Below are 20,180 nucleotides of genomic sequence, written 5' to 3'. Positions count from 1 at the left end.
TGTATTTTTTTCATGCGGATGGATCATGGTAAAATGTGTATTTTTATTTACGGGCTGACACACATTCAGAAACAAACGCCCACCTACAGCTCACACTGCCAAGCACAGATCAAATTTGTTATACTCCAAATACAGGAAGCAATTTTATATCTTTTAAATACGTAAAACTCATAAGGACATGAATGTTAACCTAAATTTCTCTTAGCATGTTGCAACAATCTCATATCACTAATGCAATGGACTTAAGACTACTGGCTCTCTCCTAAAACCCATGCATGAGCTGATTGGCATTCGTTTTTCTGTCATTTTACATAGGGATGCATTGATCGGTATCAGATATCAGTAAGCTGAATGGGGTATCTAAAAGTGGATCCATTGGGCGGCTCCATAGAGCAGATCTGGTCTACTCAGTTCTATGCTCTTCTGTGTTTCCACCAACCATGTGCGCGTACTACGTCATCAGTGTGTTGGTAGATCTTTGCATTTTGTTAGATGGAGAGCTGTTCGATGAGGCTCAAACTAACACTTAATGTGGAATAACTGCAAAAAGAGAGCTAAACAGAATGACATTTCAGACTCATAGTTTACTTGTTCCCATTAAGGAAAATAAAGCATGTCCATGTGGTGGAACCAACCGTGTCATAATAGTAGAAAACACGCTCAGAGGGCGCTGATGTTGCTGATTCGCAGAGATACAGGTGTGCAAGCTTTGCCAGTCTGTGAAATCTCTATATGTTGACTCTCCACCAGTCTGTCTTCTTTGTATCCAAAGGTGGAGTAATGTTCTGTAAAAAGTTATAAACTCTGTGGCAGGTGTTGTGAGTCATCGTGGAGACGTGGCGCATGGCTGCAGCCCCCAGCTGAGCATCTCCACTGGGTGCAACAGCCTTCAGTGGTTTTGCATTGAAACATTCTTTAAATGACACCACCCTGATAGCGGAATGTAATATGAGACTGCATGAAAACCAAAAAAATTGTCTTCGATCATGTTCCTGAAAATCAATTACTCGATACTCGATTCATTGTTAACGTCCCCTATGTGAGGTATACACCGTAGACTGTATAAAATATTGACGGAGGATCCGTGACGTCACCCATCTGTTTCTGCAGAGCTGTTTTGAGGCCAATCATCGGCAGCAGCCATATTGCTGCTGTCGAGCCAGTGTGACGTAAAGAGGTGGAGTTTGAGCCTCCTAGTCAACAGCTACAGTGTTCCCACAGGCAGCTGTGCCTCTCATTGGAAGACTCGTAATCTCAATATCTTCAAAATTGCCGCGTTAGAAAAAAAATTCACCCCCCTCACAGTGACAGCCGATCAAGAAATGAGCTATCCAGACTCCACTCATGTTTTGTACCAGGCTGGAAAAATGTTTATTTCTGCTGTAAAGATCGTCTTTTCCCCATTCATGTGTATGTGACTTCTGGTACTTCCGGAGCCAGCCTCAAGCGGATCCCTCGATGAACTGCAGTTTTTAGCACTTCCGCATTGGACTCATATTTTTAGACCGGAGATTGCCGCTTGGTATACACACAGGGACAAAATTGTTGGTACGCTTTCATTTAAGACAAGACCCCCACTAATGAAATAACTTGAAACTGAAAAAATAAATAAATACTGAAAATTAACTAATGAACAGAACCATTTTTAAAAAACAAACTAATGAAACTGGTCAGAATGATGGTACCCTTTGCTAAATACTTTGTTGAACAACCTTTTGAGGCAATCACTGCTAACCATTCATGTTGTCCATCTCTTCAATTTGTCATCAAATTTCCTCTTGTGGCCACTGCCAGGGAGTTTGGCTGCAGTCTAGTGGACCTTTAACTTCTGAATAATCTGTGCAACTGTTCACAGGAACATCAAGCCGCTTGGAGATGGCCTTTACCTTTTACAAGCTTGTCTATAATAGTCTTTCTTATCTCCTGAGCTTTCTGTGGTCCGTGTTCAGTACACCATGATACCAAACAGGATAGTGACAACTTTTCAGCCTTTAAATAGGCAGACTGACTGATTACAAGTTTGAAGACACCTTTGATGCTAATTAGAGGACACACTTTTCTTTCATATGTCCCCTATATGGTCAAATTATCTTCAATCTTTTCTAGGGATACCATCATTTTTGTCCAGGCCAGTTTCATTAGTTTGTTTTTTAAAATGATTCTGTTGAACCAAAATTCAAAAGCAATGTCTGATTTTCATTAGTTATTTTTTAGTTCATTTTTATTTTGTATTACTTTTGTCAGTTTCAAGTTATTTCCGTGATATTTGTGGGGGTTTTTGTCTTTAAAGGAAGCGTACCAATAATTTTGTCCACATGTGTATATCTCCTCATCCAGAGGCTTGAACCTGGACATGGTGGTGACATCAAAAGTTGAGGGATTCATTTTCAAATTGTTTCTAAAGAGATAAATGATGAGCTTTAAACTCCAGAGTTTGTTTTCCTTGTCGGAGAGAGGGCGTCATGATGTAACCCTGCAGTGTTCATCACCACCAGTCTTGCTGGGACAACAGCCGCAGAGAATCCCTGACTAAACATCTAGAGTATGTGTGGCATCCACACAGGCGCCTGAGATACCAGGCACGGTGGCCAGTGAGGGAGAGAGGGAGGGACAGGCGAGAGGATTTGTGGAGAGGGGTGAGACGAAGGGGGACGCAGGACTGGCTCCACTTAACATGTTATGAGTCAAAGGTTTGCGAGGGGTCATGAGCCGCAAACTCATTCATGAATAAAACAAATCATGTTGTCAGATCCGTGCTCCAAAGTTCCAGCAATTAGCTCCTCTGGGAATAGATGGAGGGCTTTCTTCAGGCTTCTGAGGAGACATGCTGCATGTTTCATAACCGCTAAAATTATTAAGGTGGAGGATGGGTGGAGAGCAGGCCAGATTTTCTGCCCACAGTCCAGGCATATTAGCAATAAAACCCTGTTTCAGGCCCATTGGTTTTGTGGCTGGACATGGCATTTCTTCTTTCATTGTCTGTGTAATTCAATAACAGAGCAGAAAATCATACTTGATGTTTCCCAGGGCTCCCTGAATCATAAACTGATTCTGCTAAAGAGAAATAAAAGAGAAGAAGCCTCTCTGGACGTGTAAAGAGCAGGACAGCGGAGAGCAGGAGTTTTGTGAGACCACAGACAGTGTGACAAGCTGATTAAAATGCCCACAGTCTGGTCGAGCTAGACCTCCACTCGCTATTCACTCGACCCAGGCACGTCGTCAGGACAACGAAGGACGACAAAGGGCTTTCTCAGGCTATTGAGTGCTGTGAAAGAAGAGGCGGCTGTGTGTTTGTGTGTGTGTGTGTGTGTGTGTGTGTGTGTGTGTGTGTGTGTGTGTGTGTGTGTGTGTGTGTGTGTGTGTGTGTGTGTGTGTGTGTGTGTGTGTGTGTGTGTGTGTGTGTGTGTGTGTGTGTGTGTGTGTGTGTGTGTCTCTCACAGTGGACATGTGGCTGTACAAGCAGTAGGTGGTAATGTATGCAGACCATTCGCAAACAAATGAATACGCATGCACGTCCCACTGCCACCTCCTCGGTATTCTGCCACACAATGACCCAACCGGCGCGTCCTCGATGACGTGATGCTTCATCCTGGCATATGGCCGGGCTAAACTCAAACCGCAAACTGGCCACAGACGAGCTACTAGAGCTTTCTTTGTTTTTTAGACTGAATGCAAATGACTTTGGCTGTCTATCTTTCTCTCCTTACACTAATAGCTCTGAGAATGAACAGGACAGCTTCAGAGAGTTCAACAGGAGCTTTAAACCCTCTCCACAGTCCGGTGTTTTACACTGAAGTTGAGTCAAATTTCAAGTTGTGAGAGGAATCAATAGTGTACCCTCTACATAGGAAGTAAATAATAACTCAGATCAATACTGTTAGGCTACTTGTATGCAGTATTTGATACTTAAGGTGGGACTATGGTGCATCTATTTGTCATATCAGATTGTAACGTCAGTTTGACCTGGATCGTTCCATTATCAAGCCATAAAACTCTATGTCCCTGCTTTGGACGGTTCCTGACCTGGTTTTAACCAATACAATGCATCAAACTTGCAATACTGATTTGTCTTCATATATGTCAATCAGTGCTGCTGTTGTTGTTGTTGTTTTTTAAGTTATATTGTGGGAGTTTATGCCTTTATTCAGAGAGGATGGAACAGTGGATGGAGCAGAAAACTGGGAGAGAGCAGGGAGTAACTTGCGCATAACCCGGGTCGCGGTTTGAGGACCACAGCTCCTCCATATGGGGCACGCAACTTAACCACTAGGCCAAACCTTAACAAATAGAAAAACATCCTTAAGTCCAGTTTATCATACCGACAGGACCTGCTGTGTAAAGTCAGGTACGCTAGCTGTCATGCTGAAAAGGAAGCCAGAAAAGAAATTTAAGTCTGGATCACTTGAGTCTCACTTTGCTCTCCCTCCCACCTGTGTGACTGTCCGACAACAGACCTCTTTAAACTACTTTAGCACACATACTACCTTCCTGTTTTTTTCTACATATGTAACTATAAAAAAAATGTCAGTCAAAACCACAACAGTGCAACATTTAACGTCTCACACAGGGCTCCTGTGCCTGTATCCAGCATTGATGTGTCATCTTTTATTCAGAGGTTGAGTTCTGCGAGGTATCTTGGATGTTTTGTGATCCTTCAAAACATTAGCTGAAGCTGACCCACCATGGTTTGAGCTAGCACCAACTAACTTGCTCTAACACAAATGCACCACATTAACAGTGTAGTTTGATTAGCAATAGCTCACGAATGCTAATGTTATGTATGTGTTATGTATTTCACTTAACTACAACAACAAACTGTCATGATGAGTGGAGCCAGGCCTGGAGTCAACAGGTCAGAGGTTTTCAGAGGACCATAAAGACAACATGGATGAGGAGAGGAGGAGGATAGTCATTGATTCAGCAATTACCCCGGGAAAGCCTCGGTTGCATCACTCCAGCTGTCCGGAGGTCCTGCTCCGGACTGCAGTGGATTGGAGACGGACCAGATATGTATGTAATGGAAGTCCTGTGTAAGATGTTCATTTTGAAGCTCAAACAAGGATTGAAAGTTTGAATCTTCATCACAAAACCAGCTCTCAGCTCGGCCTAAAGAAATCTCTATTTCACCTGTGACTGCTTTAACGCCTCTCTGTTTGTCAAAACATCTAAGTAAATGGTCAAAGTGTGTGTCATGTTTACTCTCAGTTATAACTCCCAGCACACTCCGATATGTCAGACAACAGCAGTGCAGACTGTAATGCAGTTTGGCTCTGCCTGGCTCTAAAGTGATTTAGACAGTTATCACTGGAGCAGAGCGTGTTTGCGTTAGGCTGCTCCGCCTCAGGCTGTCAGGCGTCATGCTACCCTCTCTTTCTATTGTCTTCCTTTGCTTATATACACTTAATTTGGTGGCCATTTTGAGCCTGTCATGCTGTTGCTCCTGCATTGCTTTGTGGACGATGACAAAGCTAAGAAACAGTACTCTCCTCAACTCTGACCTGACAAACTAAAACAAGCAGCATGATTCAATCTGGACATCGTCATGTTGAAGCACATTGCCTAACCCTAAGTGCATATTCAAGTTTCTGCTTTGTCATCCATTTCTCTCTTGTTCTCACGTTGGCTCTCGGTGTAGTCGACTCTCTGGGAGACCAGGGAGATGAGGTCTGTAATTGTGGCAGGAGTTTCTGGCTGCTTTCTGCACTGTTGTGTTCAAACCCTGTCAGCAGAGCCTATTTCTGAGGATCTGACCACCGACCACTTAACACGCTCTGTCTTACACTCGCACACACACTCGCACACACACATGTACTTAAGATAATAAAAGCATACAGCCTCCACCCGCTCAAAGAAGAAATGCACTTCTCACTATTATTATCTTTATTTTATTTAAAGCCCTCTTAAAGCTTTAGTTCGCAGAGCTCTATTTAAGGTGAGTTTGGCTGTGAGGACCATCAAACTATATTCAAACATGCATTTTGGGATTTATAACAAACATACTTGGTCCATATTTTACTGCGCTGCAGGGGCTTTGGGTCCCACAACCGTCAGCTGAGGCTGGTTAAAAAGTTAAATCAGGCCTCAGCTGCTATTGTCAATCATTCCCATTCTCTGTCTTTCTCTCAGTCCTATTAGGCTCCGCCCCCTGCTTCCTCTTGACTGCTCTTTGATCCTTGTGCCTGTTGAACATTGAAGAGTTACAGCTCCATCAGTTCCAGTCCGTCATATTTCCATGACACCACCAGTCTCCGCTTTCCGTTAGCTAGTCAGGGTCAAAGGTCAAAGGCACTGTCAAAGGCTCAGAGAGACCAGCGGCACCTGATGAAGGCAAACATTGCTCAGCAGAAGGCCAGTTCATGAAGTGATTATTTCCAGAGCTAACCGTTGTGTTGCCTGTGGAATGACAGTTTGGTTATGGTAGCTGATTGGAGTTTCAGTTTCAGTGAAAAAGCCAAGAGAGCTTGTGGAGTGAAGCCTCCTTAACACTCACTGGGACACAACACTTGTGAGAGAGTAAACAGCTGGTGAGGAAACATGTTGTTTGGGGTGTGAACATGTTTTAAGATAGGGACTGCTGTCAAATGCTAGTGTCTCTATTTTGGAGCCCGCCTTGAGTTTTTACTGAGGGACAGACATGTCTGGATTTGGCTTCTTTGTTTTTCTCCCCAAGTCTTTGAATAAAGTCTGAAGTCAAATCAAATGATACATTTAAAATCGGATTAAATCAAACTTCATGTTCATGTTGCAATCGACTGGTGGAGAACAGCAGAATGTAAAAACTTCCTCCCAGGGAATCTCTCATCAGTTATCTAATATGCAACAAAGACATAAACAACAGTATGAAATTTGATATAAAATATAAACTCATATGAAGCACAATTGCATAAAATTATTATCTGGTGTACAATTCTTGAATCCGTTTATTGGACTGGATGCTGGTGTATTGATATGCTTCGATAGCCTAAAAAGGATCTAATTATGAGTCAGTCAGTGCAGGAATGACCATGATGCAACATGCACAACAGCTGGATCTAAAACTGAAGTATCCAAATAAATCTATCACTAGAGCTGGGCGATATTGAAAAATATGTATTCTTCATAAAATGTTTCAGTCGATTTCGATAATCACAATAAATATCAAATCAATATTTCAATCAAATTAAAAAGCTGTTTTTTTGTTCCTGAGTTAAAGTTGAAGAAACCAGACAGTTTGTTAGCCTGTATCTTGATTTTGTTCTCTGATAAGCTTCTTGAATCCTTCATTGTTGACGGTGCTAACAGGAAGCAGGTCTGTAGTGTAAGATGAGATTTTTATGAAGTTTTAGTTTGTAGATTCTTATTTTTCTCAGATAATTCTCATATTAACCATTAATAATCAGTTTAAAGAGTATTGCTTTGAGGTTAATTGGTGTTACGGTAAGAGTGATATTGTTTCCCACAGTGCAGTGAGTGCATCACGGTTATTCACAATGGTCAGTGTCAGACCAATGACTCTGCTTTGAGCTGGTAGATTTCACGTTTTCTTCCGTGTCGCTGTCGCTTGTTTCAGCTGTTTACATTCTGCTCCAAACGTCTTTCATCCTGCCTACCTCTTACCCTGCAACATGACAACAGTCTTTTCTGTGTGCCTATTTTTTTATCCTGAAAACTCTGGGCTCCCTCAACAGAATGAAAGATTTGCACATTTTCATATTTCATATCGTTGAAGTTGCAGGAGTATCATTCATGTCCCCCCTGACCTTTCATCATACAGCTGATATAAAGACTGAAGATCTTTAACAGCACATTACAAAGATGAGCGTCCATCAGTCTTACAGTGGGTCTCTGGTTGAGCGTGTCATGTTGTACCAATCAGCTAAGCTAACACCTGCTTTTCCCAGGGAGAGAGTTACTGTCTGCAGGCTGAAAAGATCCTGTCATAAACCAGGCTGAGCGAGTGAGTGTGTGTGCACATGAGAAAGTGTGTTGTGTCTCCCCTCTTCTGTAGATGTGTGTGTAGACTCTCTTTCCAAGGGAAGTGGCTTTTATCCTGTGTCCGTTCAGAGCAGCCACTCGGTCAGAGAGCCGTGAAAGGGACACTATTCCCTCCATCAGCAGACAGAGAGCCCCTTCAGCCCACCGGAGGGGCCCACAGAGAGACCCTCTGTGTCTGTGTGTGAACTGAGGGGAGAGAGATGGCCATTGACCCTGTCGAAGGGGACGGAAATGGAGACAAGCCAAGCATGTGTACATCTGCCTCTCATAATATTAGCGCTTTCACCGATCTAACCTTCTACGTCGGGACAGGCAACCAGCAACAACACTGTATGTGGACTAACTGGTGGTACATGAGGACTGGGAGTTACATTTGTTGTGTTGGGTCTCGGCTACGGTGGCAATTAGTTACATATGGATTTTGTGGGTTCGTTGGGTTTGCAAATGAAGTAGCTTGTTTTTTAATTTAGAGATTGTTCATTGATGGTTTCACCTGGACTTCTTTATCCTGTGTTTTTACTGGTTGTAATCTGCAGGTGTGTTGGTTTAGAGAGCTGGTAGTGAACACTCAAGCAACATCAAAGACTTGGGGCCTGATTGACAAAAGGACTGCATGGCTTTCGACCTAGCTTAACATGTGCGAATGAGAATAAAAGATACTGTCTAATGGAAAAAGGGCATACAAGGCGTTAAATGCACCCCAAACTGCACAAATGCAGGTATTTAAATTAGGTATTTTGCATTCATTTGAGGCCAAATTAGAAGATGCAATTATTTCTCATTGCAAAAAGCCTCTTTACAAACACCGGTGCTAACAACTATGTGCAGTAAGAGTTAAATTTTACAATCTGGTGACAGGCAGCAATATTTCTCGTGGATGTACTGCTCAAACTTTCCAAGACAATAATTTAGCCAATGGATGTCCTCAAAATAAAGTATCTATCAATGCATTAGAATGATAACAGATTTTGAAACTTGGGTCTGTCCTTGGATCAACCTGGCATGCACAAGCACACTCTTCTTCATGTGTGGAGATGGTCTGGACTCGTTGCACAAAGCGATGTTTTCTATCAGCACAAGCTGTGCTGGCTCCCTTCAGAGAGGATGCTTTTATAAACATAACACTCATAACAGATCTGCCGAGGCTAAATGACATAATAAACTAGAATGACATCCTCCGTCAGGATAACAGTGAACAGTACAGCTCTGTGCAGCGGAATTAGACCCAATACAAGAGGAAACGGCTCAGAGACAGAAAACTTTATGGGCATATTTGGGCCTGGATTCATTATCGCTTTGTGAATTGTGACTGTGATGAAGCTGATAGTAAGGGCGATTGATGTGCAGTTATTGGTGCTATTAGCTCCCACAACCCATCCTCAGTGAATTCATCCCTTTGTTTGTTAAATTTACAGCCTGTCATGCTTCTGTCCCTGCATTCCTGTGCATACATCAACGCAACATATAGGGACAAACACAAGTGTGGAACTGGATTTGCACTCAGAGTCTTCTCAACAGATGATTTTAATCATTGACTCTTAATGGGTAGTCCTGTTGTTCATCAACTACAACCTGATAGAGTGGAAACACTAAACCCAACAGAATATCCACAGTCTGTTATTTTCCCCCTTTTACTTTGTGATATTGATCAGAGATGGCAGATGATATGAGAAGTAGAGTAATATTCAGACAAGTTCAGTTTTAGGATACAAGAAAACTGCTGTTTTGTTGTTGAATGCTTCCATTTAATGTAACAGACACTGGTTATAGGAAACAATTAGAGAGGTTTGTATTGAAGATGTCTTTTGTTAATGTGTTTTAATTGAAAAAAGCAATTTATCGAATTTGTGTTAAACAGTCACTTCCTTTTTTGTGATCTTGCTTCTCGCAGACACTGTTCCCTACTTCACTTTATGAGAGTTGCTTTAACATATTAATATCTTCCCCCCTCGTTCTTTTAAATCAATCTCAAGTGTTTACTGGCAAACCCTGGAGCCTGTTCTGTGTCTCTTCCCTGCCTGACGCTCCTTCTCTCTCTCTCTCTCTCTCTCTCTCTCTCTCTCTCTCTCTCTCTCTCTCTCTCTCTCTCTCTCTCTCTCTCTCTACTGTACTCTCTGGACGGGATCCACCAATGCTACTGTTGCTCAGTCGTGGGGCCCCGGGGGTGAGACGCAGGCCAACTTACCAGAACATAACAATGCAAGGCAGTGCTCCGTGGCTCCAGGCCCAAAGTCCCCCACTGTCCCTGCTGCTGCTGACCCCACATATTTTATGGGGTCTTAGGCGTTCAGTGGGCTGTCACGGCTCATTAGGAGCTTTCAAAATGAACTTGCACAGCAGACTCTCTCAGTGATTAATACGCACAGACAAAGAGAGAAAGCAAGACAGTTAGGGATGGTTGGGGCAAAAGTTCACTGATGAGACCACATCCTGAGAAGTTTATAGCGGTCTATAAATACACTTGTTAGCACACACAAACACACAACATACAACACGCCATCCTCCCAAAACAATTATCCTACCATCATTAGAAAGGAACCTGAGCTGACTCACGTTGTCTTTTAACTGAATCATTGTAGGCTTGGCAATGCAGAAGCAAATAAATGGAAGGCTGTAAACTTCACTGAGCCCTAAATCACCCTCCAGGTTAACCTGGAGATAAATGATCTCCAGAGGTTCTTCTCACCACACCCAACAGAACTAGCTTCTCTAACAGATAAAAATGCTGAATGAAGATGTTTAACATTAAAGGAAGAGTTTGCGGTCTATTAAAGATGCACGTTTTGTTTAATTGGCCAATGCCTTCTAGCTTTAGAGGCTGCAACCTCAGCTTTGTAGTGTGGAACTACTGTAACATGACTGACAGCCGTGGCCTCCATTCAATCACTTAATCAATCTTTATTTATATAGAGCCAAATCACAACAAATGTTATCTCAAACCGCTACAAACAGAGTAGGTCTAGACCGTACTCTATGCTACATTATTAACAAAGACCCAACATCAAGACAGGATAAGATCCAGTCCCATCTTACAGACAGGACTCAGTCTGATCTCATCTTAATCAACCATTAGCAGAGCACTTTGCAGCATTTGGCAAGTTACAGCAGCAAGGACAAACTTCCTTTAACAGGCAGAAACCTCCAGCAGGACCAGACTCATGTTAGACAGACATCTGCTGTGACCGTGTTTGAGAGAGGGATAGAGAAGGATGAAGAGAGAGATGATAGTGGTGAGACCAATAGTAGTAGTTGTAGCAGCTGGAGTCTGGCACGTCCACAGCAGCAGGCCTTCTACTGCAGAGATCCAGAGGAACCTACGAGACAAGGGAGCTCAGGGACTCCAGAAAGGTTTATGGTTAGTAACTCTAATGGAACAGGGAGAGTCAAAGTAAGTGAGAGGCAGAAAGCGGCAGATCAAGCTAGCCCCTAGTGGATACTTAAGGAACTGCAGTTGTCAACACTTCCACACAGGCTTCCTATTGGTTGATGCTAGCTTGAAACTTCAAGGGAACTAAGATTGAAGTGGTTTAATAGTCAGTAATCAGTCAGTACTTGTTGAAAACTCTTAATTTGCATCTTAAGAATATAACATGACACTGGTGCAGTCTTATACTTAATGCTAATGGAGCTCTGCTTAATATCCTCTCTCTCCTCAGATTTTACATACAGAGAAAACTACTCGTATTCTATTAAATCTAAACTTCTTTGCACATTTCAAACCTACTTTTGGACCCCTTCCTCCTCCATTACCCCATCCAGTTGACAGTCTAATGGTGTAGCAGAGGTTATTTATAGGTTGTTGGACTGTGCTCAACGGTCGACCATGCTGCATTCCAGACGCACAACTGATGAACTCTGGAGATTGTTGGTGAAGAGCATGAGAGAAACCGCCCCTCTGCTCCTCTGAAGGGTGGCGCTGGTGTTTGTTTTACTACCAGGCACTCCCACAGTAGTTAATGTTGGTGTTTCACTTTCAGTAGACTGTGATACAGATGTAGTGTGTCCACATGAATGTCTCCAGTTGTTGATATGTGCTCGTAGAAAGAGCGATCCGTGTGGTAAAGAGGTCACTTTGTTGGTGGATGAGTAAAAACAAGTTTCATGGCCTTAATAGGACTCAGATGTCAAGGAAATTTAAATTGGACTTCCCCTCTTTCTGTGTTTCTCATGGTCTTCCCATCCGTCTCCTTTGGGTCCCACACCGCAGTCCTCCAGTGTGATCTCATGGTAGGTCTGAGGGAGCCATCATTACTGCTTGGAAAGAGGAAGTTCCCATGGCGATGGGGTCGCCGTAAGCTATAAATATGTGGACTGTGTCATGTTGGCCGGTCAAAGAGCAGGTGAGGACGCTTGTTCGGAGAAGCTGGGAGATTTGTTTAAAGGCTTTCTGTCGCACAGGGCAGAAAGGTTCCACTTTAAAAAGTGATCAATCAAAGAAGTGATGAGCTTCTTGTTTTTAAAAAAGTAAGACTTTTCGTCTGTCCAGTTTGGAAACAAAAATAGGAAACAATCATGTCAGAGAATTTTTTCTTGTTGTAAGTTTCGTGCTTGATCTGACAACAGAGAAGTTGCTATTTGCCGCTATTAATAGCTAATTTTAGCTGCTGATTCAGTTTTCAGACGTCGTATAATCAAATCCACGTGTTACATCATGTCATCCTTTCAGTATGTGATCCCCACTCCCTCATGCAGATAGTGAGACAGTGCAGCCTTCACCCTGTGTTGACATAAAAGTTTGTTCTCATCATTTAATGTTTGTCAAGTCTAATGAGGGTGAAGGGAGCTCTGTGTTAATTTGCATTTGAAGCAAGGAAGTAAGATCTAATCACAAGTCATCACTGGAGACCCGTGGTTGATTATAAGTGTGAACGCTCACACTTGATTAGCGTTCCACTTGTGACCCGATCACCAAGAAACACATGTTGGTGTAAGGTATAAACATCCTCTCTGACTCCTCACTGTGGCTGTTTTCAAAACCGCCTACTATATTAGTAGTACTGATTTGGACTAAATTCAGTATGTAGTATGTGAACAACAGCAAAATCTGCAGTATGCAAAAACTACCCGGATGTCATACTGATTCAGGAAAACTTCTCAGTACGCAGCGGACCAATCTCCCTCGTGTACTGTTTCCCACAATGCACAGCGCTAACATTCCCCTTTTTCTTTGTTCTTCTTTATGGACGGGGGGGGGCACTTTATTTTTAGGTACTGTGAAAATTATTAAATTCAATGTAAACCACTTCTTAACTTTTTAAATCATAAGTGATGCTAAAGAAGCAGTTTCTTCATCAGCTTGGCAGTTTGTGTTGATTTTGATGCCACATATGGACAATGTGGACTCTGCTGATTTTGCTCTTTGTATGTGTCATTTGTGAGTCTTGAAAAAAAGTCTCATCCTATTAAATGTATCACTCATCGCAAGTCTATGACGTGGATCCAAGCGGCAACCTCCTGTCTTATAATATGAAGCTCATGTGGAAATGTTGTAAACTGCAGTTCATTGAGCGTCCACTAGAGTCTGGCTGCAGAAACACCAGAAACCACATACACAACAATTCAAAAAAAGACCATCTTTGCAGCAGAAATAAACGTGGTTACAGCCTGGTCCAAAAACGGCTTTGGTCTGAAGAGGTAATTTCTTTTTTTTTATAATGCAATGGTTCACAAGATATTAAGATTGAGAGTTTTGCCCATTTAAAGCAAGGGTTGGTAGTCTCGGAAAACTAGCATGAATTTGAATGTAGCATGTCCTCAGGACTCCGTCTAACCCCTTCCCCCCTCCCTCGGAGCTGCTCCAAAACGACGCCCCCCCCCCGCTCACATGCACGAGCGCTGCTGACTTGCAACCATATGATCATGACTGATTCAAAACTGGTCCTCACCAAAACATTATCATAGTGAAAGTTAAAAACACAAACAAACATGGCTATTGTTAGTACTCACAGCTGTCATGCTAGCATTATCCAGTTGTACTGGTGACACGATATCAGGAGAAAAGTTATAACACATACAAAACTTTAACAGCTCTACTGTTTGTTAAACGTGTTCAGTGTAGATGTTCTTAATTCCTACAGTGTTGACGGTCAGTGAAGGCATCAGGAGAGGTGTAGAGTGTGTGAGCGGGAGAGAGGAGAGACAAGAGGAGAAGTTCTTCATTCATTCAAACATTGACTTTGCTTTGTTTGTTGGTGTGTTCACGGCCGACAGTGACCGGTTAGTAAAACTCAACGTGTTCACGAATCGGCTCGTCATCACACTGCGCAACTTTTTTCACATCTTTTCTCCTTCACTTGGTCATAATCATGCATTCACAGAAAACGGGGGTATATTGTTTATGTTTTGTGGTACATTAACCTTGTAGAGTTCTCTTTTGATTCAAAGAGTCTTATATTTAAGTTATAGTGTGACCAGCGGAGTCGGGCAGAGAGCTTGGGTGTCTGTGCCTCACAACTTTCTCTGCAGGCTGAGAGCTCAATTACCGTACTCTAGCTCAGTTGTTCTCAAAGTGGGGTCCTGGGACCCCTGGGGGTCAGCAAACCATAGCGTGGGGGTCCGTGAAATAATTTGAATAAATTTCTAATACATTATAAAATTGTGCTGTGTCATTACAAAACAGCATACACCATTGTTATGATACCATTTGGTGGCTCGAAGGGATATGTGAGTCTTGCTACCGTTAATTTTCTGAAAGCGTTTAAGATCAATTACTTGAAAAGTATAAATGCTGTCATGTTGAGTCCACAAGGAATGCAATGACCCTCTGTTTTAAAGTATACAAGTGGTATTTACTTGATTCAAATTGAAGTGTTATCTGTTTATCACTATGGTACAGGTCTGAAGTATTTACATTGATGCGTTTTACAATACAAATAGTTCCAAGGACATCTAAGAGTTGAAATGGTAGTAAGCATGTGCTTTAGTGAAGGGAAGATCGGCTCTTTTCAGAGAGGCAGCTCTTCTGACTCGGCTCCCAAACGACTCCCAAACGGCTCTTAATTTAGGATCTTTTGCAGCCGTATATTTTACCTTAACTTTGCAAAAACTAATAGTTTGTGTTGAAAACCCTTTTACGTACAGTGTTTTTATGAGAAGACTTATAATTTAGGGTTAGGGTTAGGGTTGGATTAGGGTTAGGGTTAGGGTTGTGATAAGGATTGGGGTTAGGGTTAGAATTAGGGTTAGGGTTAGGATTAGGGTAAGGGTTAGGATTAAGGTTAGGTTTAGGGTTAGGGTAAAGACTGGGTTAGGGTTAGGGTTTTGATTAGGGTTAGGTTTAGGGTTAAGATTAGGGTTAGGGTTGTGATTAGGGTTAGGATTAGGGTTAGGATTAGGGTTAGGGTTAGAATTAGGGTTAGGGTTAGGATTAGGGTTAGGGTTAGAATTAGGGTTAGGGTTAGGATTAGGGTTAGGGTTATGATTAGGATTAGGGTAAGGGTTAGGATTAAGGTTAGGTTTAGGGTTAGGGTAAAGACTGGGTTAGGGTTAGGGTTTGATTAGGGTTAGGTTTAGGGTTAGGATTAGGGTTAGGGTTGTGATTAGGGTTAGGATTAGGGTTAGGATTAGGGTTAGGGTTAGGGTTGTGATTAGGGTTAGGATTAGGGTTGTGATTAGGGTTAGGGTTAGAATTAGGGTTAGGATTAGGGTTAGGGTTAGGATTAGGGTTTTGATTAGGGTTAGGGTTAGGATTAGGGTTGTGATTAGGGTTAGAATTGGGGTTTAGGATTAGGGTTAGGATTAGGGTTAGGGTTAGGGTTAGGATTAGGGTTAGGATTAGGGTTAGGGTTGTGATTAGGGTTAGAATTAGGGTTAGGGTTAGGATTAGGGTTAGGATTAGGGTTAGGGTTGTGATTAGGGTTAGAATTAGGGTTAGGGTTAGGATTAGGGTTAGGGTTAGGATTGGGGTTAGGGTTAGGGTTAGAACCAGAACTAAACTTAAGCAAACAGAACCAGAACCAAACCCAAGCAAACCCAACCAGAACTGAACCAGAACCGAACCAGAACCGAACCAGAACCGAACCAGAACCCAACCAGAACCGAACCGGAACCGAACCAGAACCAGAACCGAACCAGAACCGAACCAGAACCGAACCAGAACCGAATCAGAACCGAACCAGAACCATAACAGAACCGTACCAGAACCGAACCAGAAGCGAACCAGAACAGAATCGAACCAGAACCGAACCAGAACAGAATCGAACCAGAACTTTACCAGAACCATACCAGAACCGAACCAGAACCGAACCAGAACCAAACTCAAGCAAACAGAACCAGAACCAAACTCAAGGAAACAGAACCAGAACCAACTCAAGTTAACAGAACCAGAACCAGAACCAAACTCAAGAAAACAGAACCAGAACCAAACTCGAGCAAACAGAACCAAACAGGAGCAAACATTATTAATGTCCTCAGGTTGGCATTGAGAAAAATCAGATGCCTCAGCTTGGATGGGCTGATCCGATTTCTCCTCTCAGTTAGTATTTGCCCGGTCTTTGAGAAGAACCCTAACCCTCTGGGAAGGAACAGATGAAACCACGATACACAGCCTCCCCTCCATCACCTGTATCCTTTATCCTCACATGTGATTGGCCGCATGGCCGCCATGCTGACCAATCACAACAAAGTTCTGCTGTGAGCAGAGCTGGAGTGAGCCGGCTCTTCTGATTCACTATAAAGCATCGGCTCTCAGAGCCGCAGCTTTTGATCATGACACATCACTAATGTGCTTAATCTGTGTTACAATTATGATGGGGCCTTGGACAATTTTCTCACCTGTAAGGGGTCCCTGGCTCCAAAAAGTTTCAGAACCCCTGCTCTAGCTAGTAGGAGTGCAAACTCCTGATAGTGAAAACAAACGGAACAAAAAGAGCGACACAGCTTCACAGAAACTCCACGTTGTAGACGTTGCTGGTCATAATAGACAGCGCCATGCAGGAAGAAGGAAGTTTACATTTTTTTAAATCTCTGAGAGATCCTCAAATACAGAGTTTACGGTAACTCAAATAAAAAAATTTGATTTTTTTTTTGCTTTATATCGACCACTTAGCAGGATGAATATCATGATTAAGAAGGTATATTTTGAGTTTGAGTTGAGTTGAGAAACATTTGTGGCCATCTTTGTCATTCAGTTCTATTTAGGTAAATTTATGCACTGATCCTCTGATCATTATTATTATTTATTTAAGTAAGGCAGCTTCCTGATTCCTTTGTAGGCTCTTTTGTTTTTTTCTTAGCTCATTTTATATTTATATTTTATAAGTATGTAAGAGATGATTTCATTGATAGCCATAGACTACATGTCTTTCAATATAGACTTCCACTGAGAGGAACATATTAGACTATTTAGGAACTAAATTAGGAACTCAATTTAGACTGTCATACCAGCTTGATCATCAATGAAAATGTCCTGGAAAATGATCTCTGGAAAAGAGTGGGAACCCTGATATACATTTTCTGTAGGACTTACTAAATGTCATTAATTCTTCTGCTTGTCAGAGCCCCGTGGTGAGAGCTGTTTAGACTCTGATCCGGACTACAGTCCTGAGCAAAGCCCCTCATCGGGTCAGAGGGGACAGGCCCAAGGTGGAGCGAGAGGGGCAGTGAATAGAGGCAGGGGAAGCAGAGGCAGGGGACGGGGACGAGAAGTACACGCCGGGGAAATGTACGTGCAGGAGGCGGGCAGAACGGCAGGACGGGATTTGAATGGTTTAAAATTTTGGCACCCAAAAAACGGTGATTGGTTGGTGTTTTCCCAGGTTTACTCTGGCTGTAGATAGCAGCTTTTCTTCGCTCTTTTTTAAGAACACATTATGTATTGATTGCCATCAGGACATAAATATCTTTTTAACCAGTATAACAAAAATTGTATCTAAATCTGATTACCAACCCCAGCTTTAAGGACTGACTTGATTGACAGGCAGGAACACTGTAGCTGTTGGCTAGGAGGCTCAAAGCCCGCCTCTTCCCCTCACACTAGCTCGACAGAAGTTGAGTTCAGAATTTTCAATATGGCTTCTGCCGATGATTGGCTTCAAAACAGCGCTCAGGAACAGATTGGTGATGTCACAGATAATATGTCCATTTATCATACAGTCTATGATGTGTATCATGTGAAAAAAGGCTGAATCAGCAGCATACAGCTCATCTCTTAGATTTGATACCTACAGGCCCGCAAGAGGTTTTAGATATTAAAAATATCTGTGTAGAAAGAATCACTTTTCTTATTGATGGTTTTGTTTACTATTTTAGCTCATAAAGAGAAATCAATATTAGTTTCAGTTTGTTTCATAACCAGCTAAAACTCCTTACACAAGCTTTAAGTTTATGATGCCACTAAATGGTCTTTAGGTGTCCATTAGGAAAATTTGAATAATTCATCACCCCAAGGTAAACATCAGTTTCTCTCATACTTCAAAAACAATCCAGAGGATGGCCTTCATATTGACCCTGGACTCTATCGTGGAGCGGTCCACCTTCTCATCGACAGACATTTCTACTCCTGAAGAAAGGGAGAACTCATGTAGCCGCAGACGACATGTAACTGAACGCTCTGTCAGATTTGATTCAATAAAACATGAACTCAAAGAATTGGTTTGTTTTAGATTCATATTTCATAAAGAATATTCCTCTCCTGCCCCAGAGGGCTGTGTGGATTTTCAGCCCTGTTGAACAGACTGTAATGGCCACTCCTTTCGACATTCACCCACACACACACCCGACTCAAATCCTCTGACAGTGGGCGTGGGGTTATTACTTATTATACTTCTTACTCTGCTCATGAATAAGTTAAGAGGGGGTCCGAGCCGCAGCCACTTGCCAGACACGTACTAAGACGTATGCACCTGCTCCTGCATGGCCCCTGGTCAAACGCAGAAACACACTCACACACACACACACACCCACACACACACACACACACACACACACACACACACACACACACACACACACACACACACACACAGATTCCCCGGCCTCCTCCCTTTCTTCCCCCTCGTCTTTGTCCCGTTTGCAGCCCCAGGGTGTCTACAGTTAGGTGAGATGGCGCTGCATGTTTAATGCTGTGACAATCTATTCACACAGTAAGGTAATGATACAAAATATTGTGATTTTAATATCACACTTACAGAGACAAAGACTTTCTATACTTTTCTATGACTTTGTTATCCACAAATTAAATGTCCCTGAGCTGACTTCAAATACCTATCCGTGTTATTTCATATACAGAGCTCTGATGAATCCCACATGTAAAGCTTGTTGTGTACATTACTGTGAAGGAGTCACTTCTTTATTCCTACGTGACCTTCCTCAACGGGGTCAGGGAAAGGTCTGAGGAACCTGCTCAATAATTAAAGGGGTTTTATCTCTAATGCAAAGGCTCTCAGTGTCCACAAACCACTCTGCTGGAGGTGTTGAGTGACGGCTGTGGAAATGGGAAATGAGAGTTGATGTTTCGATTGCTCCGGCTGTAAAAGATACTGATTCTTTTTTTATTCCGCTCCATATAGAGGTGGAGGCATTAACACGGCGTGAGTAATCATTTGCTCGATGCTGTGAGGTTTTTGATGAATAAAACACGACAAGAGTCATCCTGAGATTTGCTTCTGTCAATCTGAGTCACGTCTCTCTCTCTCTCCTTCGTGTTTACAGATGAATAATCCTCTTTGTTGCTGACGGCCTCAGACAGACGGAAAAGGAATGGGATATGATTCCAGGTGAAGAGGGGGAGGATTACTTCATCTTAACAAAGAACATAGATGGTAAGAGTTTATTCTTTGAAGTGTATTTGAATGCTAAAAACTATTTATATTTTTATGTACATTGCATCTCGTGTGTTAAAGTATATATTTTACCTCCTGGAACTAAAGTCTTTAAAGATCAATCAATTATTCTTTATTTATATAGCGAAAAATCCCAACAAATGTTATCTGAAGACTCTTTACAAACAGAGCAGGTCTAGACCGTGCTCTATATTATATTATTAACAAAGACCCAACATCTGATCTCTTCTTAATCTACCATGAGCATTGCACCTCGCAGAATTTAGCAAGTTACAGCGGGCAAGGACAAACTTCCTTTAACAGGCAGAAACCTCAAGCAGAACCAGACTCATGTTAGACAGACATCTGCTGAGACCGTGTTGGGGTTGTAAAGAGAGATACAGGGAGATGAAAAGAGAGAGAGAAAGATGATAGCGTTGAGACGGA

At 42.4% G+C, this 20,180-nt stretch overlaps 1 protein-coding gene across 2 annotated transcripts in view; it reads left to right on the top strand.

Annotated features, from left to right (window-relative positions):
- The window catches only part of plxnb1a (plexin b1a), an 89,770-nt gene that overhangs the window by 28,106 nt on the left and 41,484 nt on the right, over positions 1–20,180 (top strand). For both annotated transcript variants that reach the window (XM_034695963.1, XM_034695964.1), the window contains exon 2: positions 19,624–19,733. The gene's annotated coding sequence lies outside the window, so the exon portion shown is untranslated. The remainder of the gene's footprint in view (positions 1–19,623; positions 19,734–20,180) is intronic.

The sequence above is a fragment of the Notolabrus celidotus genome, chromosome 11 (genome assembly GCF_009762535.1).
Source record: "Notolabrus celidotus isolate fNotCel1 chromosome 11, fNotCel1.pri, whole genome shotgun sequence".
Taxonomy (NCBI): domain Eukaryota; kingdom Metazoa; phylum Chordata; class Actinopteri; order Labriformes; family Labridae; genus Notolabrus; species Notolabrus celidotus.
This window is presented reverse-complemented; position numbering and strand designations above follow the sequence as displayed.